Genomic DNA, 26,303 nt, shown 5'->3' with positions numbered 1-26,303 from the left:
ATTGAGAGATACATACCATCATGAGGTTTGGGTATTAAAGACCAAGAGATGTTCTACCAGGAAAAGAGGAATTGCCTGCATTTCTTTCAGGGCCTTCTTTGGTGGTAGATTGATACCTCTAGGTAGGATTTAAAGACTCAGAATTTCATGTTCTTATTAGCCATCCTTTAATCTTGTCCCATTCCAACGCCCTTATCATATCAGGACTTAAATACCTTTGTACACTTAGGGGAAAGAGTTATAAGGAGAAAGTAAACATGTCAAATGCCACCCAGCAGCAGATTTTGAAAGGTTCTCATGTAGAGAAGGGAATTAAAAAAACACAGCCATGGATTCTGGACACTTGACCTGGCATCATAATGAAGATACTTAAAGCAACTCTAATAGAATTCTTTTTAATTCATTCTGAAGCTCAGAGATATATGAAATGTTCCTTTTGCTACAGAATCAAACAAACTTGGATTCAAATCCTCCCTCACTACTTACCATCTTTGTGACCTGTTTACGAAGAAAATTGTAAAACTTCATTGAGAAAGATTTTAACAAGTTACCAACATAAGAACAGCTTACATGGTTTCAGTTTGTCTTTTAAAGCCATGGCTGTCTTTTACCTGCTTCTGGCATATTAATGAGCTTGAGGTTAGGTAAAATCTTCCTTTTGACCTCTGCACCGTCTCCACACCTCCCCACAGTCTTTGGCCGAGTCATTACCTGCTGATCAGCTTGTGCGTCAGGCCCTTGAACCATGGGTGCTCCTTTGTCTTTTCTCCTTTGACCAGGCAGAGTATCCTGACTTTCAGTCCATGGTTCTTCTTGTCCAGATTGTTCATCACTGGGCTGTTGGGTAAAACAGGTCCAATCAAATTATTTTACTTTTTGAGGCCAAATTTCCCTATGGTAAGAATTGTTGTCTTGAGGGTTTTTTTTTTTTCTTGGTGAGACTTAAATGACATACTATTTGTAAAGCATGTAACACAGTGCCTGGCATAAAATAGATCCTCAATATATGAAATCTTAATTCATGTAATAGCTGTTAAGGAACTACTCTATGCCAAACACTATGCTAGGCACTGGAAGTATATCTTGAATAAGAATTAGTCTTCACTCTTAAGAGTCTTATATATCCCAACAGGATGTAGAAAAGAAAACTGAGGAGGACAGCATACTGTGATAGATGCTGCCAGATGAAAAATTACAGGTTTTTCTGAAAGCATGTAAGAAAGGTGCAGATTTTAAAACTGGAAGCTTAAGGCTCCCAGACAAAAGGATGCCAAAGCTGAGGCCTGCCAGGTGAGTAGGGATGAGCCAAGGGAAGAGGGGAGGAGTGCATGGGACTCCCAGTGGACCATGGAGAGATCAGGATGGTTGGAACCAAGAATGGCCCACCAAGGCTAAGGCTAAGAAGGTGAGGATTGAGGCTGGAGAGGAAAGCAGGAGAGTCATCAGTAAGGCCTTATCATCTGTGAGGGATTTAAAACATTATCCTAAAAGGGATGTGCAGCCATTAAATGTTTGTAATCAGGGATGGACATCATCTGAAAGGCCTAGGGTTTTAAGAATATATAGTCAATCGTCTCAAATGCTGCAAAATCTGCATCTAATAAGAGGAGAACTAAAAGAAAAAATTTCTGTGGGCGTTACAAGGAGAACATTAATGACCTTGGGAAGAGCAGTCTGCGAAAGAGGGTAGAAGCAGAAGCCAGATGATGTTGGGTAGTGATATAAATTGGAAATGAGGAAATGGTTACAGATGTCCTGTAAAATAGATATTCCACATGGGCAGGGAATTTTGTCTACTGTGGTCTTTGTTGAATCTCTACCACTTAAAGCAAAACCTCACATGTAGTTTACACTTAGCAAATATTTGCTGAATGAATCAATCAACTATCTATAAAATTTGACTCTGAATAGAAAGACAGATCCATACCTAGATGGAGTGAAGGATTGGTAGGGGGTGGGTGGGTTTTATTTGGAGTGCAAAATTGTATTTAAATGCTGGGGAAGAAGTAGAGTGCAAGTCGGTGGCAGAGGCTGAGAGAGCTTTGTTTGGAGATTTTATTTTCTCTTGAAATGAGACATGAGATTGTCAGTTGAGAATGAAAAGGGAGGAGAAGTGGATGTGAAATAGTTATGATGAAAAGTGATGTGAGTTGATATCTCATTGTGGTTTTGATATGCAATGAAATGTTACTTAAAATACTTGCTGGACCTCTAGACCTCTATTAGAATGGGAAAGAAAGAAAGAAAGAAAGAAAGAAAGAAAGAAAGAAAGAAAGAAAGAAAGAAAGAAAGAAAGAAAGGAAGAAAGGAAGAAAGGAAGAAAGGAAGAAAGGAAGAAAGGAAGAAAGGAAGAAAGGAAGAAAGGAAGAAAGGAAGAAAGAAAGAAAGAAAGAAAGAAAGAAAGAAAGAAAGAAAAAGAAAGGAAGGAAGGAAGGAAGGAAGGAAGAAAGAAAGAAAGAAAGAAAGAAAGAAAAGGAAGGAAGGAAGGAAGGAAGGAAGGAAGGAAGGAAGAAAGAAAAAGAAAGAAAAAACTGAAAACATCTAATGCTGGTGAGGATGTGGGACAATGGGTACTCTCATTCATTGCTGGTGGAAATGCAAAATGGTACAGCCACATTGGAAGACAGTATGACAATTTCTCACAAAATGAAACATACTTTTACCATATGATCAGCAATTGTACTCCTTGGTATTCACCCGAAGGAGCTGAAAACCTATGTCCACACAAATGCCTGCATATGGATATTTTATTCATAATTACCCAAACTTGGAAGCAACCAAGACGTCCTTCAGTAGGTGAGTAGATAAATAAACTGTGGTCCATCCAGGCAGTCGAATATTCTGCAGTACTAACTAAAATGAAATGAGTCATCATGCCATGAAAAGACATGGAATAACCTAAAATGTATATTACTAAATGAAAGGAGCCAATCTAAAAAAGGCTACATACTGTTTGATTCCAACTATATGACATTCTGAAAAGGGCAAAACTATGGAGACAGTAAAAAGATAAGTGGTGGGAATGGGCTAAGGGAGGAAAGAATAGGTGGAGCACAGGGGACTTTTAGGGCAGTGAAACTATTCTGTTTGATACAATAATGATGAACACATGTCATTCTACATTTGTCAAAGCCCACAGAATGTTCAACACCAAGAATGAACCCTAATGTAAGCTATGGACTTTGGGTAATTAAAAAATGCATGATATATATTGAAAAAAATACATGATTAAGAAAACAGGAATACATCCATAACATCCTACATTAAAAAAGGAGTTCTCAGGGCTGCCAACCTTATAGCAGAGGTTGAGTAATAGTATGTTTCTCCTACATAAAAGAAAAAGAAGAAAAAAGAAAAAAAAAGTCAGTCTCATTGGGACTATGGGACTATTTGTGTGCCTCCAATTCTCTAGAGACCTATGTAATGGAGTCAAACACCTTGGGCCTTGCAGTCCTCTGCACACGCAAAGGAACACTGGGTTATTTACAAGTGATTTGTTTGGCTGATACTTAGCCAAACTTAGCACCAGTATAGGGTCCTGGAGGGAGACTGGGGGACTGGCTGGCACTGGGGGAAGAGCCAATCTCATTTGCTAACTCTGCATATTAAACACATCCATGCAGATCAGACAGAAGACAAGACTAGAATAAGAGTGAAGAAAAATCAGGCATTTGACACTAAAAAGATTACTTTTTTGAAAAAGAGTCCCAAAATTTGCAACTGGAATTGATGCCATTGAATATTTACATCTTTTAAATTTCTTTCCCTGTGAAATCTAGGAAGCTTCTTTTTTGCCTCTCCGGCTATACCATTTCCCCCCTCCCTCTTTTTCTCTTTCTTTTTGCACCTCAGCAACCCTGTTTAGGCAGTTTGCATTGGAATCTTCAGCCCTGCCATGACATCTAACAACGCCAATGGCCTGTTTGTTATTTCCACTTGGCTGGACCTGCTCTCTCCTCAAAATAACTTGTTTCAAGACTCCCTCCTCTTAATAACACAATCAAAACTATGTCTGATTCTTCTTCCAACTTCTCCAGTATATTGATTGATTTTTCTTTACATACTTTTGGGATGTACAAGGAAATTCATTTTTCAATTTTTTAAATTAACCTGGTTCAAAATATTAGATGCTTCCATTACTTTCACTTCATTTGATCAATCAGTCAAAAAATCATTTTACTTTCTTAGCATGTGGCTTGACCCAATTTTCTTTACATTCACATTGCTCTGCCCCCATTCCTGTCCTCAGTACCTAATATGTGGACTAACGTCATTTCCCCCCACTCCATACTCTATTACAAGATATTGCTTTCATAATACTGTTCATTGGCCAAAGAATTTCAACAAATCCCTTATGCCAATTGTACAAACAAAGCTCCTGGCATTCAAGGATGGCCAATATGTATTTACATCCTGTTTATTCAACCCACACCCACCACCCTGCTGTACCTGTACTGTTGAGGACTGTTGGAGAAACACATGGATTGGCACCAGCACAAACTCATTATCTCTATCCAATCTCATGAGATTTCCGTACCAATGTCAACATTCAGCTTTCTCTGCTCTGCTCCTTGACGGCTATTCTAAATTTCCTCAAGCATTAACCCAACACTCTCATTCTCAGGAGGTCATTTGTTTGCTCTAGAAAACTGAGAAGCTAGATAAGATTTTAAGATTTTTCATAACTATCTTCTCATATTCTTAGAAACTTACTGGCATTCATTGTTAGCAACTTGAACCTAGTATTCTGAAAACTGTTCAGTGGCATGTTTTGTGCTCTGACTCTATTCCATTGGCCTCTGGGCACTTGCTTTATTAGTCAGTTCCCCTCTCTTCAATCTCTCTCTTTTCCCATTGGTTTTCTTCTCTTCAGCATAAAAAATAAGCAAGCATTCATATGTTTGCCATAAAAAACTTAAGATAAATTTAAGGTGCTCTGTAAACTTGATGGAAGTATAATTAGGTTTAGAAATAATATGCAGATATTTATGCTGGCAGCTATAATCAGAATTAATTTAGGAATAAGTATATCACAAAGTTTAGAATCTATAAATGTGGTACAAATTTTTTCAAGACTCATTCTTTCCTTGTGTTTAAGAAGAGAAATTTGGGATGACTTAGAACAGTCAGCATGTCTAGCTATGAACTACCTATTATCAAGAGATCTACACAAGCCAGTAGACATCTGCACATCTTCAGCATGGAGAGGTGGGTTTTTAATGATCATTTGGAAGAGAGGTGGTGGCTATAACAGCAATAACTTACCAAAAAGAGTCTCTCCCAGGGAATTTTTTCCTGATCTTTTGCAGTATCCTCCTCTAAGTCTTACTAAGGTGTCTACAGGGCAAGACTGTGTACCTGCTAGCAGGTTTTCTTGGAAAAGTACAAGGTACAGCTATTCTCCCAGAAGCAGACACAACGGGAGCAAAGACAATGATCTTCTTACACATCACTAGCCCAGTTCTTTGAGTCCAAATATCTTTGCTAGATTGTAACTTCTATAGAACAGCATATATTTTATTACCATTACTGTGCCTACATTGCATGCTAGGTGCTCAATAAAACTTACGTAAAACTTTAAAAAAATCTTTACAAAAGAAATATATATTAGAAAATATATAGAATTATAAATAAGCGAAAAGCAGAAGACTTTAAAATTATCCATATATTCCCTTCCAGAGATAATTTCTATCAACATTTGTCATATATCTAAGCCTATGTGACTATGCACTCCTTGCAAAATGGAAACTTCAGTTACGAGGTAAAGTTAAGGTCCTCTTTGACCATCATGGATTGTTCTATTCTCCCTCCTCTTCAGAGATAGCCACTATAATCAGTTTGGTTTATATCCTATTTGCAACTTCGTATTCAGTCTACTAGCAAATCTGGTCATCTGTGCCTACAAAATATGTTTCAAATTGAATTGTTTCCCCCCTCCAATTCTACCACCTTGGTCTAAATCCCCATCTTCATTCTCTGGATTCCTGGAATAATCTCCTACCTGGTTTCCTTGCTTTGAAGTTTATCCCCCCTTATCTAATTTCCACATAGCAACCAGGATGATCAGTTCAACTATAAATCAAATCATGCCACCCTTCCATACACAGCCCTCCCAGTGTCTTCCCTCCTCACATAGAATAAAATGATGATCAGACCCTACAGAATCTGGTCGCTGGGTAATTTTCTGATTTCATTTAGCTACTCTTCCCTTCACCTCCTGTGCTCTGGCCACACAGGCTTCCCTGCTGTTCACTGTGCATGCCAAGCGTATGCTACCTCTGCTTTTGCACTTACTCCTCTCTGCCCAGAAAACTCTTCCTTTAGATATTCTACAAGGTTCATTCCCTCACCTGTTCACACCTTTGCTTAAACTTCACCTTCTCTGAGTGTCCTTCCTTGACCACCCTGTCCATAATTGTACCCTCTGCTTCTATTTATTCTCCTGTTTATTTTTCTCTACAGCACTTTTCACCATAGCACATTACCTTTTGTTTTTATTTGTCTATTGTTTGTCTTCCCCCACCTGAACTGTTTTTGTTCACTGCATATCACTAGCGTGTAAAACAGTGCCTGACATAGAGTACACCCTCAATATATATTGACTGAATGCATTAATTAATGACTGTGGCTGTGTATTCACTCATTTTTAATGGCAATCTTTTTTTTTTTTTCATTTCTAGGATTTGGTCCTTTGTCACATATCTTTTGCTCCAATAATGCTTTGTAACAAACACCCAGAAACCTCAGTGGCCAACAAAGTAAACATTTCCTCCTCGTGCTTCTCTGCAGTTCAGTGGATCGAGGCTGGGCTTAGTTGATCTAGGCTGCTCTTGCTCAAGGGTCTGCATATTGGCTCTGCTTCTTACATCTCTCAGTTCTTTTCCTGGGACCTGTGGAAAGTGTGGGCATGTCTTTTTCATGGTGATGGCAGAGGTGCAAGAGAAAGAATGTCCCAATGACACACCCACTTCAAGCCTCTACTTGCATTTAGTCCACTCACATTCCATTGGCTAGAGCAAGTCACATGGTGGAGACCAGGGTCAGGGGTGGTCGCTTTGCTCATGGGTGGAAGGGCACAGCAAAGTTAGATGCAAAGGCATGCTATAGGCAGGGGTGATGAGTTAGAGCCATCTATCTGTGCAGCCTCCCACAGGGGCTGAGGGAAGGACTGCAGAGTGTACTGCTGAAAAGTAAACTTTAGCTTTCAGCTAACATTTTGACATTATGCCCCAAATAATTACGTAATTGGTTGATATCCATGAGAATGTGAGAAAGCACGCCTAATGCACCTTGAGGATAAGAGAACACTCTTAAATCTTACGAACAGAAATAAGTTTGTAAACTTCAATACTAAGTAAACACAATTAAGATAAGTTAAATGTGTATTTGGGTTCACTGGGGAAGAAGTGCTCATTTTCAAATAGGAAGGTACGAGAGCTTTACCTTGGTGAGGAAAAAAAAATCAAGGTTCGTGTTAGAGAGTACCTAAAGGTCAATGGAGTGATCATTTGCTTGGATTAAAATCTCCTACCCTCAGTAGAGTTTATTTTTGGTGTAATTACTTTGGTAAATGTTTGAAAGTACTTTTCAAATTTTAATTGAATATGTACAGTTTAAACTTTGCTGAAAAGTCAATGAATGAAAGTGTGTAGTGAAGGGTGCACGATATTTTTGATGTGCTTTATTAAATTACCTCAAATATTTTCCCTTTGCTCCTGATTATGGGCAATATGCATAGTATCTTTAATATTTTAGTCAATTTCTTGTGTAGGAATAAAATAATTATTTGTGGTTTGTGGCTTTAGTTATCACCACTTTTAATTTGATCCTTCCTGGAAAAACCCAACTTAAAACTGTCTTGTGCAAGGCAAAAGATATTATTTTTCAACAAAGAAATTTCTGGTTTTGTCAGCCATTATTTCATAACATTTCTGGTGATTCAGATTATATCTGTCTGATATGTTTTTGAGAAAGAAAGGTGATGTAGTTCTGTTCTTAACTAGATTGTAAAGGTATTTGCCGCTGAATTTTTTGCTTCTTGAATTTTTTGGTCACAATTCAGTAAGATGTGTTTCCTAAGCACGTTGTTATTTACCTAAAAAGAGGCAGAGCGTAATCTTGAATCTTATCATTGAATACAATTTACAAGTACTTTGAACGTGATGACATATATTTGAAATTTAACTTTTATTAATTTTACATCAAGTATATAGATAAACTCTAGATAGAATGATTTCACAATCATATTTACATAAAAACTCATAAGGGTCATGAAGACAAAATAAACGAGTTCTTACACTTATAAGAATAGTTCATTGCCTTAGAGACATATGCCTGTATTTCTCATTCTATGAAACGATACAATGTTTCTATTAATTTTTCTCCTTTATTCAAAATTACCTTTGCTGAACTGTATTCAGATTAAAGTTTCTTCATAAATTTCCTGGCATTTCTGGCATTTTGCTATATTTATTACATTCTATTTTACATGCCATGACTGGATATACATACCTAAACACTTTAAACGGCTTGAAATTGTCTGCACAATTTCTTGTAGTATTATTAATGTCAAGAAAATTTTATTGGATAAAATGTCTGAGTAGGATATGGCTAGATGGGGATCCCAAAATAAAAGTATCAGTGTGTATACATTTTTCCTGGAGTTTTAACATTAAACATATCTAAGAGCTAATTTAAGAAAATTGCACTCCCTCATTTTCAAAGTTTTACGTTTTTCTTCTCTATCATCATATGAAAAAAAGAAAAAAGACATACATGTAGATTAGTGTACCAGTCAGGGTTCCATACATGTTGCATATGTATGTGTACGTGTATGATTTGACTTTACACAGTTGTAAAGCAGTGTCTCTGAGGCTGTCTGCTGTCTTCCTGTCTGATGTGAGAATTGTGAAGCCCAGGGGCCAGGCGGTGGGAAAGAGAAGATGAAAACGAAGGAAGGAGAAGCAAGGATAAGCTGGAACCCATGAGCATGAGCTGGAGTCTGTGAGAATGGGTTGAAACCTGTGTGAGATTCTGAGCAGAAGCTTGGGTTCCTTCTTATGTTGCTAAACACACACCTACCCAGCCCACACATCAGAGAAGTTTCAGAAGGATCACAGGGAAGGTGGAGAAGTTGCAGGCCTGCCTGGATCTCACTCCAACAAGGTGACCTAGTGGATCAGTGAGGATGCATGGGAGCTGCAAAATGACTACTGCTTCACTTCTGCCCTCCAACCCCACCCCTCATCCCCACCCCGGAATCTCTGGTGACTCCCCTAACCAAAACAGATAGACACATGAATTCTGGGAATGTTGTTCAGATTAATCAAGGTGACCCATGACAAAGCCAACTCCAGTCATGAATAACATAGCCATTCATTCAATCGTTCAGCAGTCTGAAATCTAAAACTTCAAGATTGGCGTTGCAGGTACTTGGGGCTTCCCTAGCATCCATCTGGCCATTCCTCTAAGGATAGTTCTGTTAATTTCTCTCTCTCTCTCTCTCTATACACACACACACACACACACACACACACATATTACACAAATATACATAAAATACATATATAAACTTTGACATGATTTATAAAATTATATAGCTATAATTTATAGATAAAATTATATATGTATAATTTTATAACACAAATTTATATATATATATGTACATGTGTATATACATATAATAAATGGGCTAAATTCAGGGTAAATTTTACTTATACTTTCTTTTACTTATATTTTATTACAAGTGCGATGTTTTATACTTGGATGCTATAGTTAGTCCCTTTCTGATCATCATCACCATTCTTAGTGAGAATCTTGGCCCAGGTGGCAAGTGACTTGCCCTCTTCTCTTTAGCCTGGACATACTGGGTTTCAGCCCTTCTGCATCCATAATTAGACTCTTTAGTTTAGATGAGTCAGGAAGCTTGAGACTGAAAAAGGCCCTCTCAAATCCATCTCTTATGATTCATACACTGAAGTAATTCTTATTTATGTTAGGTTTGGGCATTTGAATTTCTTGCTTCTTCCATGTTCGTCAATTTTGTGGTATATTGGTTTACTATGTTTCATAACAAATTACCACAAATTTAGCAGCTTAAAACACTTATTTATTATCTACAGCATGATGTGGCTAGATTCTCTGCTCAGGATTTCATAAGGCTGAAACCAAAGTGCTGGCAGGGCTGCATTCTTTTCTGGAAGTTCTGGGGAAGAATCTGCTGCCAAGCTTATTCAAGATGCTGACGGAATATAGTTCCTTCTCACACTTTCCATGTGGCCCCCTGCACTTTCAAGCAGGCAACTAGATGTGGAATCCTCATGCTTTTATTCTGTGTTAGTTTCCTTGGAACTGTCGTAACAGATTACCACAAATTGAGTGGCTTGGAACAATAGAATTTATTCTCTCACTGTTCTGGTTTCCAGAAGTCTTAAATCAAGGTTTTAATAGGTCCATGCTCCCTCTGAAACTCTAGGGATGTGACCTTTCTTGCCTTTTCCTAGCTTCTAGTGGCTCCTGGTAATCCTTGTCATCCCTTGGCTTGCAGCCACATCTCTCCAATCTCTCTGTCATCACAAGGCTTTCTTCTCTCTGTCTCTGCATCCAAATCTCTCTCTCCTTCATCTCATAAAGACATCAGTCATTGGATTTAGGGCTCACCCTACTCCAACATGACCTCATCAGAACTCCTAAGAATAACAGACTCACTTTATATCTGCAAAGACTCTATTTCCAAATATGACCACGTTTATAGGTACTGGGGGCTAGAACCTGAACATATTTGGGGGGAGGCGGGGGGGGCACAATTCAAATCACTGTGGAACCTGTCTGCCTTTCTCTCCTGCCACTAGCTAGAGAAAGTCTCTGCTTTTAAGCGCTTGTGTGATTAGACCAGACAATGTGGATAATCTCCCTGTTATGGGCTGAATCCACTTACTTCTGCACCCACTGGTTAAAGGTTTCCCCACAGGGTTTAACTCCCTTGCACTTATTGACTGAAAGAAAAAAACACAACATAAAAATTGAGTTGTTTTATTCAGGGACCTTACTGAGAACTATAGCCCAGAAAACAGCTTCTCAGTAGCTCTGAGGGGACTTCTCTGAAGAGGTAGGGAAGGATCCATTATATATATGATTTTTTTTTTTTGGCTGGGAAATACATGTAGGCAAGCATACATCTTGGTAAAAGATTACTACTAATCACAAAAAGCAGGTTATCTCAAGTTAATGACTTTAGTGCTTTTCTATGGGGAGATGCAAGAACCTGGAGTCACTGAAATTCTTCCTTAGATACTCATCTTAACTATCCAGGGGACCATATATCCCAAACTGCAGTAGGCTGAGACTCAACCATTTATGTAACTGGACGATGAGAGACACTCTTTGTTCTTTTTGTCTATAGTACATGTACTGGTAGGTTCCTACAGCATCTCTCATTGTGACACTGATGCAAGAAAACATATGTGGGGTGTGAGAAGGGCTGTGTCCCAGGTCTCACTTGAGCCCCTGGGACGTGCCGCACCAAGTGTGGGTCCTTGGCTTCACGCAGGAAAGAATTCCAGAGTGAGCCACAGTTGAGTGAAGGTAGATTTATTCAGAGATACAATGAAAGGCAAGAGAAAGGCCACAAGGTGTGGGGGTTGGGTGCTCAGATTAAAAGTAGGTACACACTCCGTAGACATAACGTGGGCTGACTCCAAAGAGGGAGAGGGAGGGGTGGCTGCGAGGTGCTGTGTTGTGGGTTTTTATGTGCTTGGTGGCTTCATATGCTAATAAGTGGAAGGACCAGTCTCAGCAGCCTGGGGATGGGGCAGGGATTCCCAGGAAGGTGGCCATTTCCCACTCTTTGACTTTTGTGGCTAGCCTTGGGACTGCCATGGTGCCTGTGGGTGTGTTATTCACCATGTTAATGTATTACAATGGGCATATAATGAAGCTCAAGATCTACTAGAAGTTAAATCTCTCATCATCCAGAGCCTCAAGGCCTACGGGGGGTTGACTCTTCCACCATTTTGATGTTAATTGCTGTGGCATTCCTTGAGTGGCTGTGCCCTGCCCCTTTACTGTCTCAACACCAGAGAAGCTACAGAGCAGAGAAAGAGAAATAATGCTGTACAGGGGAAGCAGGGTACTGTTGGATTGCTGGGTCACATAGCAAAAAAGAGTTTAATACTGGATTACATAGCAAAAACGATGTTAAAAGTGGGCAGAGAAGACATGAGACAGGTTATAAGAGGTGTCTGACTATCCAGCAAACCAAGAAATTTAAATGAAAGCAATGAAGAGATACCATTTATTTACCATATAAATTGGGCAAGGTGTTTAAAATGATAATCCCATATGGGTGGCTGTCCCATGTAAAGGGAATCTGAACAAAAGCTCTAGGAATGAAAAGGATTCCAGAAGCCCTGGGGAGGTAGGATGACGGGGTGTGGCTACTGATTAGATGTGGGAAATGAGGGAAAGGGAGGAGTTCCGGGAGACGAGCCTCTGAGCCTGTCACCAGAGGTATTCCTTGGCTATTAGTTTAGACACGGGATATAGAAAAGGAGAGCTGGATTTTCAGGAGCAAGAAAAGTTTTGGAATGTTGAGTTAGAAATTTGTATTTGGAGCTTGTTAGTGAGATACAGTTTATGAGTCACTACAAATAAATAGTAGCTGAAGCCCTCTCAGAATAGTGAGATTTTAAAATGGTTTAGAGGAACGTCACCAAATGCAATTGTTTAAAAGTGGTCTAAAGGGTGGAGCTAGTGAAGGAGGACACGCTTGGAGAAGTAGGAGGAAAACAAGAAAGCTGGGTGTTACCAATTGAGGAGATATTTTCAAGGGAGGAAGTCCAACAGAGTGGAATGCTGCAGAAAGACATAATAGTAAGAATACCACAAAGATGCCATTCCACTTGATTAATAGAAAATTACTTGAGACTTTTGAGAGAGGAATGTTTATAAGATGAAATGGGCAGAAGTCATATTGCACAGGGTTGGAATGAATAAGACCTCTTCGTAATGTGTGAAGGAAAAACCGGGCTGGGCTAACAAGATAACTCACAAATCTTAGTATCAAAATACTGATCTGAGTTCTGCTAGACTAACTTGTAAATCTAGGTTAATTAGTGTTGGTTTGCTGTTCATGTTTTTTTGCTAGCCAGCTGGGTTTTCAAAGATACATATCTGGCTTTGGAATGTTGGTTTGCTGCCTCCCTGCCTCCACTTTTGTGATGATAATGCTGCTAAAGCTGTTCCATGCCTATTGGCCTAATACCCCAAGCTTGTACTTTACCCTATAAAACCTCATGCGCACGTCTTGGAGGTGCTCAGAGCTTTGGAGCAGAAGCCCCTCTGAGCCCGCCGGCGTAATACATCTGAGTACTCCAACCCTCCGAGTGGTGCTTGTTTCTTGACTGGCCTGTCGTTTCCGTAACAATGAAGCGACCTTCATGATAATAAGGGGAAAGGAAAATGACTGTGGTAGGATGTAAGATCAATGAGATGGACATTGAACTCTGGAATTGTGAAGAGGCTAATTTTTTTTAATTTGATAAGATATAATTAAATTTTCAAATAATTAGAAATTTAGCTTTATTTAAATTATTTTGATTTAAAGTTTGATATTCATTATTAGTTATAGCTTGCTTTTTAAGCTAAATAAATTTGCATGTTTTAGAAGAAAATTATTTTTACTAAAACTATGATAAATAATTTGAAATTTTGCATTTTAGTTTAATATACATTTTAATGATAATATATTGAAGTTTTGTGTACATTGAATATTGTGAAGGAAAAGCCGGGCTGGTCTAACAAGATAACTCACAAGTCTAGGAATGTGAAGGAGAGGCTGGTCTGGTCTAACAAGATAACTCACAAATCTAAGTATCAGAATACTGATCTGAGTTCTGCTGGACTAACTTGTGTATCTAAGTTAATTAGTGTTGGTTTGCTGTTCATGTTTTTTTGCTAGCCAGCTGGATTTTCAAAGATATACATCTGGCTTTGGAATGTTGGTTTGCTGCCTCCCTGCCTCCACTTTTGTGATAATGATGCTGCTAAAGCTGTTCCATGCCTATTGGCCGAATACCTCAAGCTTGTACTTTACCCTATAAAACCTCATGCACACATCTTGGAGGTGCTCAGAGCTTTGGAGCAGAAGCCCCTCTGAGCCCGCCGGCGTAATACATCTGAGTACTCCAACCCTCCGAGTGGTGCTTGTTTCTTGGCTGGCCCATCATTTCCGTAACAATATAATGACATTTTATTTTATAATTCCTTAGAGTAGCACTATCCAATAGAAATATAATGTGAGTCACATATGTGAGCCACATAAGTAATTTAAAACTTTCTAGTAGTCATATTAAAAAAGTAAAAAACAAAACCAAAAAACAGGTGAAATAATTCTGATAGTGCATTTTATTTAACAGTACATTAAAAATTATCATTTCAAAATATAATTAATATAAAATTATTAATGAGCTTTTAAATATTTTTTTCATATTAAGTCTTGGAATCAGTGTATATTTTACACTTACAGCCCATCTCAATTGGACAGGCACATTTCAAGTGCTCAGCAGCCACAAGCAGCTAGTGGCTAACACATAGGTCAGCGTGTCTTTAGGTCACTGAAGTCATTAGAAACACAAAATATGTGGAAATCTTTATTATGACAACTTAACTTCATGATTTTGCTGAAATGAAGGCAAGGAAATGAAATTTTATAAAATAAATGTATAGTCATTTATATAGAGTATGTGTTTCTTTATTTTATTATTTACCCAAACATCAACAGAATACGTAGACAGGCACAAGTATAAAAAAGTTAGCTGTCTTTGATATTTTTCAGGCATATAAAAGCCATAGTTTTATACATGTTTTTAGAGTTTGTCATTATTAGGTTGTTTATCAAAGTAGGAGACTAAAACATTTTATTTAAGAGTTTGTTAACTTCATTTATAACTTCTAAATATTTAGACATGATATGTGGGACCCCATTTTTCTTGCTTCAGGCTCTGGAAATGTTGGGTGTGGGCCTGGCTTGGAACCTTCTTCCCTCAAATACTGGCAGTGGCTCATTCTCTCACTCCTTTTGGTATGAGCTCAAATTTCCCTTTCTCAATGAGGGTCAAAATTATATACACCCACATAGCTTGCTGTGTGTATTAACAAGACTTTACTATTTGATTGTTTTCATCTACTATTCTAAGAAATACGTGCCAAGGAAGATAAAAGTTGTAAGTAACATTATTGTTCATTCCAGTAACTTTCTGGGAGGCCATCAACTCTTTGTGGAAAGCATCAAATTACAACTTATACCTCAAGACTGCTTGAACCCAGGAGTCTCTGAAGACCCCACCTTAACATTTTCATCTTGCTGTGACCATCACTCCTGAGCTACCCAGTTGTGATCCTCACACAATCTTAACCAAGCACTGCCACTGACAGACTTGGCTTGAACTAACTCATGTTCTCAATAAATATCCCGACTTTGCCCTCCCTTTTCTGAGATGCTCAGACTCTGCTCTTTCTTACTAAGGTAGGTATAAACTCAGCTTGCCTCATCAGCAGGTTGTCTCAGTGATATTTGGGGGAGCCAGCATTCAGCATCAGTAAGGTTTTTCTTGAACATTCTTATTAAAATTGCAACCCCGCCTTAATCCCTGGAACTTTCTATCCCCCTTTACCTTTTTAATATTCTCCATAGCACTTCTATTTTACTTATTTATATGCTTATTGTGGTATTCCGCCAGAACAATTTCAGTCGCACAAAGGCTGGCATTTCTGTGTCAGAGTCTAGAACAGTTGCTGATACCTAGTAGATTGTCAATCATTATTGTTAAATGAATGGATATTATCTAATTACTGTGAATGTGCATAACTTAAGCCCCAAATGTGCATTTTGGGCAGACATCTTCAATCATTTAATTGGCTTACATCCTACAAATTTGTATGAGGTTTCCTCATATTAAGGAAGGTCAAGGAGCACATATGGAAGGCATTTTATAGTTCTCTTACTGAGATTTTTGCTTCTGTTTTTATGACTTTGTAGACTACTGGGAAAACATGCTCTGTAAGTGTCTATCCAACTTGATCACATGGAACTTGGTTCTTCTTCAGTTCACCTGTCTTTGGTTGCACAATCTTATAATCATTTTCTGAGGGATGCACTGGCCCTATCCACAGGAACTGTCAACCCATCTCCACATCCATTCAGGCTGGCTTCTGGTTCATCAAACTATTTTAAACAAAACGATGTCATTCAAACCTCCTGACCATTCCTGATGTTAATTCCAGGGAAGTTCTAACTCTTGGTAAAAACTCCCTCATGAGAAATGATATTCATGTCTACTGGATATGCGGTCTCTTCATCCTCTTGTGTAATTTTACTCGTCCTGAATCTAGTCAGATCATCAGTGAGATTTTGCTTAGAGTATCCTCCTCACTTCTGGCTATTTTTACTGAAATAAGCTTTGATGTAAAGCTTTCACTTCCACACAAAAAGGCTCCATAATAAAGACACAGCAAGAACTAATGCATTTACTGTAGGGATGATGCTGAGAACATCATCTACAACTTGCCCAAGTACCAATCCTTCACAAAGGACCATGGCCACAATACCAGGAAATGCCATGCTTTCCCTGTGTAACAGGCAGGCTTTGAATGTTTACTCTATTCATGCATTTTGTTAGTTTCTTTCTTTGCTTTGATTGCTCAGAAATTCAGAGCCAGATTTGCTTTTTACCTTTAGCAGGTGTGTAGAAACTTTTTGTAAACTTTTCTTTGGCTTTATTTTACTCTTCCTCCCTTCCCCTTCACTTTGACTCTTTCATCTACTTTATCCTATTTAATTGTAAATATTTTTGTTTGTTGCCTCCAGTTCTTTTTGGATGTTAAGTATGAGTGTGAGCATAAGTTAATGAATAAATAAATTAAATACTTAACATAAGATTTGTTCAAGGAGAGCAGAAGTCTTAATAGTAACTTTTTGGCTTGTGCATACTTTTTGTTTTCCTGTTTTTTTCTTCCACTGACTAAAAATTTCCCTCCCAGATACCAGTTATCAAATGTAAAAAAATGCACAATATGATTGATGTCATCTAAAAAACCATACAGTATACTTTAATTGCCTTATATGAATGAAATACAGAGTACTAAAGTTGATTAGCTGATTCTTATTATTCATTTTATTAAGTGAAGCAGCTGTTAATGAAATATTTAGGAGATCAAGTCATCAAGATTCATGAAGCATCATAATTCACCTGAGAGGCTTTGTTGTCAGTTATCAAGCATAAAAGTAGCAGAGTGAAAAAAGTGAGTCTAAGAAAAATAGTTGTCAACATGATAATTTATAAGTTAGGCATTTTAAAAAATCATAACTATTTTCCATGTCAGTAATAAATGACATCTAATTGTTTAAAAATTCTTTATTGTGTCTCTCGACCAAAACTATCTTTTGAGAAGTCCAAAACTACTGGACAATTTCCTAGACCTAAAGTGCCTTAGATCACCTACTTCTTCTCTATTTAATTCCCTGCTGTTCGGAATGGATGATTTAGTTGTGTAACTTTTAGGTCACAGCTTTTAATTCATACAAAATTGTTCTCAAACAATGTCATAGACTGAGCTATCTTTTGGGGTTATATCTCTTTAGTCCCTGTAGGGGAGGTTCAACCTGTGATCCTCTGAGTTACCCAGATGAAAGGCTTTCCTGCAAGTCTCTACATCTTTTTTAAGATCTTGAATTTAAGACCAGGATTCATGGGAATGGTTTAGGACATCTGTATGGATGAAGTTTCTGCCAGCCAAAAAAAGGATAATGAGCATTCAGCTTCTCCATTTGGGACCAAGTAAGACTATTCTGATGTCATTCCTTTTGAGCACAATTTTTCTGTGCATCATTTAAAAGTAAGAGACAAGAGGGATGGAAAAGGGTCAACAGGCAAAAGACTTGTATTCTGAAAACTATACGATGCTGATTAAAGAAACTGAAGATGACACAAAAAGATGGAAAAATGCACCATGTTCTTGGATAGGAAGAATCGATATTGTTGAAATGGCCATACTACCCTAGGCAATATACATAGTCAGTGCAATCCTTATCAAATTACCAATGGCATTTTTCACAGAACTGGAACAAAAAATTTTAAAATTTTTATGGAAACACAAAAGACCTTGAATAACCAAAACAATCTTGAGAAAGAAAATAGAGCTGGAGCAATCACACTCCCTGACTTCAGACTGCACTACAAAGCCACAGTAATCAAAACAGTGTGGTACTGGCACAAAAGCAGACATATAGATCAATGGAACAGGATAAGAAAGTCCAGAAATAAACCCATGCACTTATGGTCAATTAATCTATGACAAAGGAGGCAAGAATATATGACAGAGAAAAGACAGTCTCTTCAATAAGTGGTGCTGGAAAAACTGGAAAGCTACATATAAAAGACTGAAATTAGAACATTCTCTAATACCATATACAAAAATAAATTCAAGGTAGATTAAAGACTTAAATGTAAGACCAGATACTATAAAACTCCTAGAGGAAAACATAAGCAGAATACTCTCGGACATAAATCACAGCAATATATTTTTGGATCCATCTCCTAGAGTAATGGAAATAAAAACAAAATAAATAAGTGGGACCTAATTGAACTTAAAAGCTTTTGCACAGCAAAAGAAACCATAAACAAAATGAAAAGACAACTCATGGAATGGGAGAAAATATTTGCAAATGATGTGACTGACAAAGGATTAGTTTCCAAAATATATAAGCAACTCACACAGCTTAATATCAAAAAACAAACAACCCAATCAAAAAATAAGCAGAAGAACTAAGCAGACATTTCTCCAAAGAAGACATCCAGATGGCCAACAGGCATATGAAAAGATGCTCAATATCAACTCATTATTTGAGAAATGCATATCAAAACCACAATGAGGTATCACCTTACACCAGTTAGAACGGCCACCATCAAAAATTCTACAAATAATAAATGCTGGAGAGGGTGTGGAGAAAAAGGAACCCTCCTACACTGTTGGTGAGAATGTAAATTGGTGCAGCTGCTATGGAGAACAGTATGGAGGTTCCTTAAAACACTAAAAATCGACATCGTATGATCCAGCAATCCCACTCCTGGGCATATATCCAGGGAAAACTCTAATTTGAAAAGATACATGCACCCCAACATTCCTAGCAGCACTTTTTACAATAGCCAAGACATGGAAACAACCTAAATGTCCATTGACAGATGAATGAATAAAGAAGATCTGGTATATGTATACAATGGAATATTACTCAGCCATAAAAATAACAAAATAATGCCATTTGCAGCAACATGAATGGACCTAGAGATTATCATACTAAGTGAAGTTAAGTCAGACAGAGAAAGACAAATACCATGATATCACTTATATGTGGAATCTAAAAAAATGACACAAACTCATTTACAAACCAGAAAGAGATGCACAGACATAGAAAACAAACTTATGGTTACCAGGCGGGTAAAAGGGGAAGGAGGGGTAAATTGGGAGTTTGGGATTGGCAGGTAAAAACTACTGTGTACAGAATAGAAAACAACAAGGTCCTGCTATATAGCACAGGGAACTATATTCAATGGCTTGTAGTAATCTGTAATGAAAAAGAATATGGAAAAGAATATATATATATTCATACACACACACACACACACATATGTATAACTGAATCACTATGCTGTACACCAGAAACTAATACAATATTGTAAATCAACTATACTTTCAATGTAAAAAATGGGGGAAAAAGATGGGAAAAGGAAAGAACAACAATAAACAAACAAACAAATAAAATTGCTTCCCTTAACATTTAAAGTGAGGTTTAGAAGCCAAGAGAGAGGTGATGAAACACCTGAATCAACAGAAGGGATGCTGACTATACTTCAGTTAAAAAAAAAAAAAAAGACATAAGCAACATAAAACAATAACAACAACAAAAAACAGAAGGAGTGTTGAGCATGTGTCAGTTACATCCAATCAGGAAAAGAGAAACCGCCACAACTATTTTAACAAAGAGAATTTAATATGAGGAATTGGTCAAATGGGTACTGGAAGGAATGTAGATAAAACAGAGACAGTAACTTCAGGAAGTAGCTTCATTCTTAGTGTTGAGGAAACAGAGAAAAGATTGGGGTTCTCAAAAAAACCTAGACACTTGGAGGAAGGGCCCTCAGAGCTGTGTACCTGGTGGTAGTATCTCTGGCAGACCTCATTACAAGGCTGGATCTAAGAAGCGGAAAAAAGTCGAAACTCGAACCATCTGCTTCTGGAACAAACTGTGCTCCCTGGGTGAGGAGCCATACGGGGGTGACCCAAGCAGCAATAAAAAGCAAAAGGGAAACAGTGAATTCTTTCTCCACCCTCCTGCCTTCTAGTCTCCCTGTAGTTTCTCTCACTGGTGAAACCTAAAAGGAAGCCAGAGGAGAAGTGTTTGTAGAAGCCTAGTTCCGATACCGTAGAGATAAAGGGGGCAAGTTTGAAGCTGAGAGGCAATAGTTTCCTAACTGGTAGAGGTGCTACATTGGGATGAAAACAGGAGAGAAAAAAAATCTAAAGACTGGATTGTAAGAGAGACACACTGAGAACTGGAGAGGAGATACTTGTAAATAATTATTTAGGAAAATCTGTACTAACTGGCAATGCTTTTTGGTTTTGGTTTGTGTTTTGTTGGGTTGTGATAAAGCGCTGTGACTTTATCTCAGTGAACATGGGACTGAAGCAAAGTCTACCTGAAGAGGCCAGTCACTGTTGGCTTACTTATGGATAAAACTAAGAAAGACAAGGCTTAGCTAAAAGAGAGCAATCATATAAAAACCATGGAAACTAAATTTAATAGGCCCTCAAAGAGTTGGTACATTCCTCTTTTTTTTTTTTCTAAATTAAAAGTAACCAAAAAGAAGTAGGAAATACCAATTGTCAAGTCTAAGATAATAGTGAACCATTGCACTCTTGACGGGAAATGTTTTTGTATTGAAATAAATAATTTAATACAACTACCTTAATGTGTGGCCTCAGACAAAAAAATATATTTGGGTCCTTTTTTCTTATTTGTAAATTGAACTAAATGAATTCTATCCTCTTTTAGCTTTTAAATGTTGATGTCTATGAAAATGATTACCTTTGCCTGCAAATCTGATATCTTAGGCATTTACAGTCCAAATCCAGCAAACCAGAGATTCTCCTTTAGTTTTGATTTTATCATTCCCAGATCTTTAGATAACAGAATTTGATTAACTGCAGTGGTACCAGAGATTGTGAAAGTGGTAAGTCAAGAAAAGAACACATGACAACCAAGGAAAAACTCATTTAATTACCTGGTGTAAAGGGCTCTATTCCAATTTTTTTCTATTAAGACAATATAGTCAGTGCTTCAAATCCCAGGCATTTGAAAATCTTCCAATAAGATGACTAAAAAGAAAGACACATAGCTATTTTTCAAAAATCAGTTCTTGAACTTTTGAAATAGAAATTCTAGAGAGAGATGAAGTCCCACCAGGGCCCTGATGTCATCTGCTGGCTTAGACCATTGCTTGCTTACCTTAAATAACTATCTCTTTAATCTGAGAGCCATGGATATCTGAAACTACGTCTGCAGACTCCAGCATGATAAACCTATTTTAAGTCATATCATGGACTTATCAAAAAATTGGGGAGGAAGTTATTCTGATGACCTAGTAAGAATCAATGCAATTTTCTGCACTGTTACAGATGAGTTATTGATTAATTACTTGGTGTCTTTGTTGTTGGTGTGGATAAATGGACAAAAAGAATCAAAGATTATTTCCCTTATTTTCCCTTTGTGGATGTCCAGCCAGCTGTTTGTGTTCTGAGTGTTTCAGGTCCACTGATATTAACCTAGAGTATACTGAGTGGGGAGGGAAAGGATGCATTTACTTTGCCAGAGTAAGAGTGGGAAGTGGGCTTATTTGGGGATGAGGATTGGATTTATCAAGACTAGAAAGACCAAGAAGTGATGGGTTCTGTGATGATCACTGCACTGGCCTGGCAGAGTTGGCTGTGTGGATGCCTGGGGACCTGGCACTCACACAGTTGCCTTAGTTGTGTGGCAAAGGACCCAGTGATAAAACCCAGAAGGTATAGACACTGCCAGCTGACTCACTGATCTTCACCTGGACCATGTACACTTGGACAATGAGCAACTCAGCAGTGACCATGATGGAATGAACATCAGGAGTATTGTACAATATTAAAGGGAGAGCAGGAGCTCCACAGTGACCAGTATTGGATTTCCTCCCAACAGCTGCTGTTAGCAACTGGAGAAATCGGTATATGAGCAACAAATTCCCTCCATACAAATGGTACACACATGCTGAGGGGAACAGAGCAGTGGTATAATCTAACAGGTTACTGTGGAAACAGTTTTTTTGCAATTCAAAAACCCATCCAAAATTATTTCTAAGCCTGTACCATGTGGCTAGTATATTAAACCCTTACAATTCAGAAATTAATAATAATAATAGAAGATCATAGCTTGCAAAATACTTTTATCATCTCTTCATCTTTACAACAATCCTATGACATGTCATTGTTCCTCATTTACAAGTAAAGTTGAAGCTCAAAAGGTTACTGAAGCTACTTTGCATAGTTCTAAAGTGAATAAATTCATGAGTTAGATACTATCAACTAGATATCTTTGGACTCAATCCTATTACAATTTTTGTTTAACGAATGAGAAAACTGAGGCTCAGAAAGATAAAGCGCCATTTCAGAGGCTCCATAAGCCCTTGAAATGTGGCAGAATCAGGATCTACAGCTCCAGAGCTCACTACTAAAACAAAATCTGGACAAAGAGGGTGAAAGAAAAGATGATTCTAGGAGAAGAAATAGCTTGCATGATGGACTGAAGTGAGAGAGAGAATGTATTCTGCTTCCCTCATCAACTTTTTATTTTGAAAATGTTTTAACTTGGAATTAAGTTGAATGAACAGTTCAATGAGTAGCCTTCCCTTAGGTTCCCAATTTTAACATTTTTGCCACATTTGAATGTAAGTTGCAGATATGATGACATTTCACCTTTGAATTTTTCTGCATGCCCTCTTAAGAATATAGATACTCTTGTGGAAGCTTTAGGCTGAATTTTGAAGAAGAAATGGAACATAAATTAATAAAAAGAGAAAGGACACTATTATATTACCACCTTAATTACTGTATGATATGTTAATGAAACAGAATGAACCTGACTTCCAGAGTTTAATCAAGTAAGTCTTTGAGAAATAATTGTTTTTCCTTTATTTTAATCTCTGTGTATGTGTGTATTTAGTTCACACACAAGATTGCCTTTGATTTACATAATAGCCCTTGGAGATAAAGATAGATATTTTTTAAAGTCAAATGAGGAATCTGAGGTGCTAAAGAAGTTACTTTGCCCCAGGTCATTCGGTGGATATATGAACAAGATTCCTCCAGATTTTTCCAACTTCCACAAATGCATAGTTTGCACCCAAAAAGGAGTCCTATGAACTCAGAAACTTCAAGTCAGTTATGTTTCTAGATGCATGCTCCTTGGATGACTGCTTCCTTTCTTAAACATTTTATTTGAGTTTCTGCTAACATGCAATGTATTTTAGACTGCAGTCATTGAGCTGATGTCACAGCCCTGATGTACGCATGCACTGCATTCTCCTCAGCTCCTATAGCTGTCAGTACGTTTGGTTCTTGAGATGTCCACAGTCAGCACAACAGTCATGCCATACCAGCTTTGGATTTTTAACAGCTCTGAGTGGTCTCTGCATATATGTTTTGTACATAGATGAGAGAAGAGTGAAAATATATTTCTAGATTTCTGGGTAAATATTTAGAAGTGAATGATGAAGCAACTGCTCAATGGATAGTTTGCATACATGACAAAAGTATTTCAATAGCAGTAGGATGGTTAGACACTTGCCGGAGAATCTGATCTTCTGGGTTCTTTTAAAGATTTGGAATCAATAACTCATGTTCCTGCAATTTAATCATCTGTCTTCAATGGTAATAAAAAACATAGTATTTCCTTTCTTTTGCTATAGATAAGTGATAAGAAGTCATATTTTCTGTATAACTTCTTGAGGTCCTGATAAAAGTAGTACTAAGAAAGGTAGCATTTGCCTCACATTTTTCTGAATTAGGTAAGAGAAATAAAGTTTTGTGGGTTTTTTTTTTTTTTTTAGTTTTGGAAGTTCTAGTGAAACTTAGTCCTGGCCATGAGGGACAAGGAGCTGAGATAGAGAGAGAGGAAGCAAGATGCTGAAATGACCCAGGCTGCCAGAGTTCTCACACTCACAGGTTTTCTATTTGGTTGTAAACCTGATAATTCTAACCAGAGTCCAGGAGGAGGCATGATTGCAGGGAAAGCAAGAAAAGAGCTAAAGGGCATGGGAGAAGGAGAGGTGAGGAAAAGAATGGTCTTGGTACCCTCCTAAAAAATCATTTGACCATATATGCAAGGGTTTATTTCTGGGTTCTCTAGGCTCTTAAGTCAATCCTATTAAAATCCTAGCTGGCTTCTTTGCAGAAACTGACAAGACGATCCTGAAATTCATGTGAAAACCGAAACTGATCACATGTAAGTCAATTTAAGAAATACTGCGATCTTAACAATATTAAGTTTTTTGATCCATGAACATGGAATGTCTATTCACATGGTTTAGTGTACATCACTAATGGATTTAAAAGTCTTTTATTAATTGGTTTTCACCTCAACTTCCATTGTTTTTGAGAGCATCCTTATGCTTGAACTTCTCCACACTCTGTTGCAAATGAAATCAGTTCCTTTGGGAAGAAATTCAAAGCTCTCTGATTTATAGCCCCCCTTCTCTCCCCTGACAAAATCTCTCAGCCAAGTTTCTAGAGCTGTAGGTAGAAACAGTGATGTGCTTCTTTTTGAGTGACATACCTACTTTAGGAGCTGGGTACTTGGCGGAAGGGGATGTAGCTGTAGCTTCTGGTATTCTCAGCTTGGGCAAGCAATTTCTCTTTATAAGTGGGCCAGAGAAAGGGCTATTGGAAACCCAGTATTCTTGATGCACTAGCCCCAAAGTAGAGCCTCCATCCCATGAGTGGGGCCTTGGTGTAAGAAAGGAGCATCACCAGAACTCTTGCCTAAAATCTCCTCTGTATTGTGTTCCAGGGAACTACATGTTCCTTAATCCCCTTCCCCATAGGATTCTGAGTTAGATTTTGCTAATGCCAACTTGAATGAGATCCAAAGTCTTCTCTATGTTTATTTGAGAACCACCTGCTTCACTGCTTTGGAGCAAATTAGTTGGTGAAAAATTTTTCAGAGAAACTTGAAAATTCCATTTCCTGTGAACTTTAGATACATAACCTGTTGCCTCAGTGCTTCAGATTGTGGTCATCAGTGTCCACTTCACTTTTTCAAAACTTTGATGGCAAATTCCCTGACCTTTGCTCCATCCTTCAGGTAAATCCTTATAATAATAAACCCTTTATTTCTGGAATTCTTAAAGGGGCTCTGCTTTGTTAAGAAAAAACAAAGACTGAAATGGTCAGGTGCCCAGGGCATATATTTTGGTAGTTATTGTTTAGTTGAGAAAGACCATAAATGCCAAGAAGAAAAATGGAAGTTTTGTGAGTAAGAATGAGGAGGGGCAACAAGGTGCTGGAGATGATCGGAGGGGTTAGGGTCAAGAGTATTGTTGAATGGACAATCCCTGAGCAGGAGGAAGAAGGGACATATCCTTAAGACTGGGTAGAAGTTAAGAATGATGTTGTGTTAGTCTGGTTCCTTTGAAAAGAAGACACCAGAATGGAATACTGTGTGCAAGTTATTCACTGGGGAAAATGCCTATGAGGGAAAATGGAGAGAAAGATGGAGGAGTCTGGAAGAACTTTGGTTCTGGTATGAACTCTGTGAAGAAAAGACGAAAAAAGGTTGAGTAGGAAGTGCCTTCAGAGCAGTGCAGGTGCCATTTTGGAATTCTTTATCTAACACCAGTGGGCACATCCCGCTGAGAACTCCACCCACCCCTGCGCCTCAGCTGGTCCTCACAGCTGCTGAGCAGTAGCCCCATCCACCAGCACCCTGCAGCAGCCATGGCCCCTCGCGACAGGAGGGCACACACAGACCACCCTTTGAGCTCTTGGCTCTGGTGGCCAGGTGGGACTGCACTTCTGAGCTCTGCAGGATGTCCCTTAAATAAGGCCGGTCCTTCAAGAATGGGAGGCATAGCTGGCACACCTAATACATAGAAACAAACAGAGAATATAGAAAGGAATATGTTCCGATTGAAAGAACAAAACAAAACCTCAGAAGAAGGGCTAAA

The 26,303-nt window shown here is 38.1% G+C and overlaps 1 long non-coding RNA gene and 1 other non-coding gene across 2 annotated transcripts in view; one reads left to right on the top strand and one right to left on the bottom strand.

The window, feature by feature from the left end:
* Positions 1-476: 476 nt before the first annotated feature.
* The window catches only part of LOC135320102 (uncharacterized), a 220,140-nt gene continuing 194,313 nt past the window's right edge, over positions 477-26,303 (bottom strand). The window contains exon 3 of the long non-coding RNA XR_010379310.1: positions 477-837. This is a non-coding gene — a long non-coding RNA (uncharacterized LOC135320102). The remainder of the gene's footprint in view (positions 838-26,303) is intronic.
* On the top strand, positions 3,198-3,334 carry LOC116149086 (small nucleolar RNA U109). Its single transcript, XR_004132697.1, has one exon. It is a non-coding gene; the product is annotated as a small nucleolar RNA U109 (small nucleolar RNA).

The sequence above is a fragment of the Camelus dromedarius genome, chromosome 1, assembly GCF_036321535.1.
Source record: "Camelus dromedarius isolate mCamDro1 chromosome 1, mCamDro1.pat, whole genome shotgun sequence".
Classification (NCBI taxonomy): Eukaryota; Metazoa; Chordata; class Mammalia; order Artiodactyla; family Camelidae; genus Camelus; species Camelus dromedarius.
The sequence above is the reverse complement of the archived record's forward strand: the minus strand, read 5'-3'. Positions and strand labels throughout refer to the sequence as shown.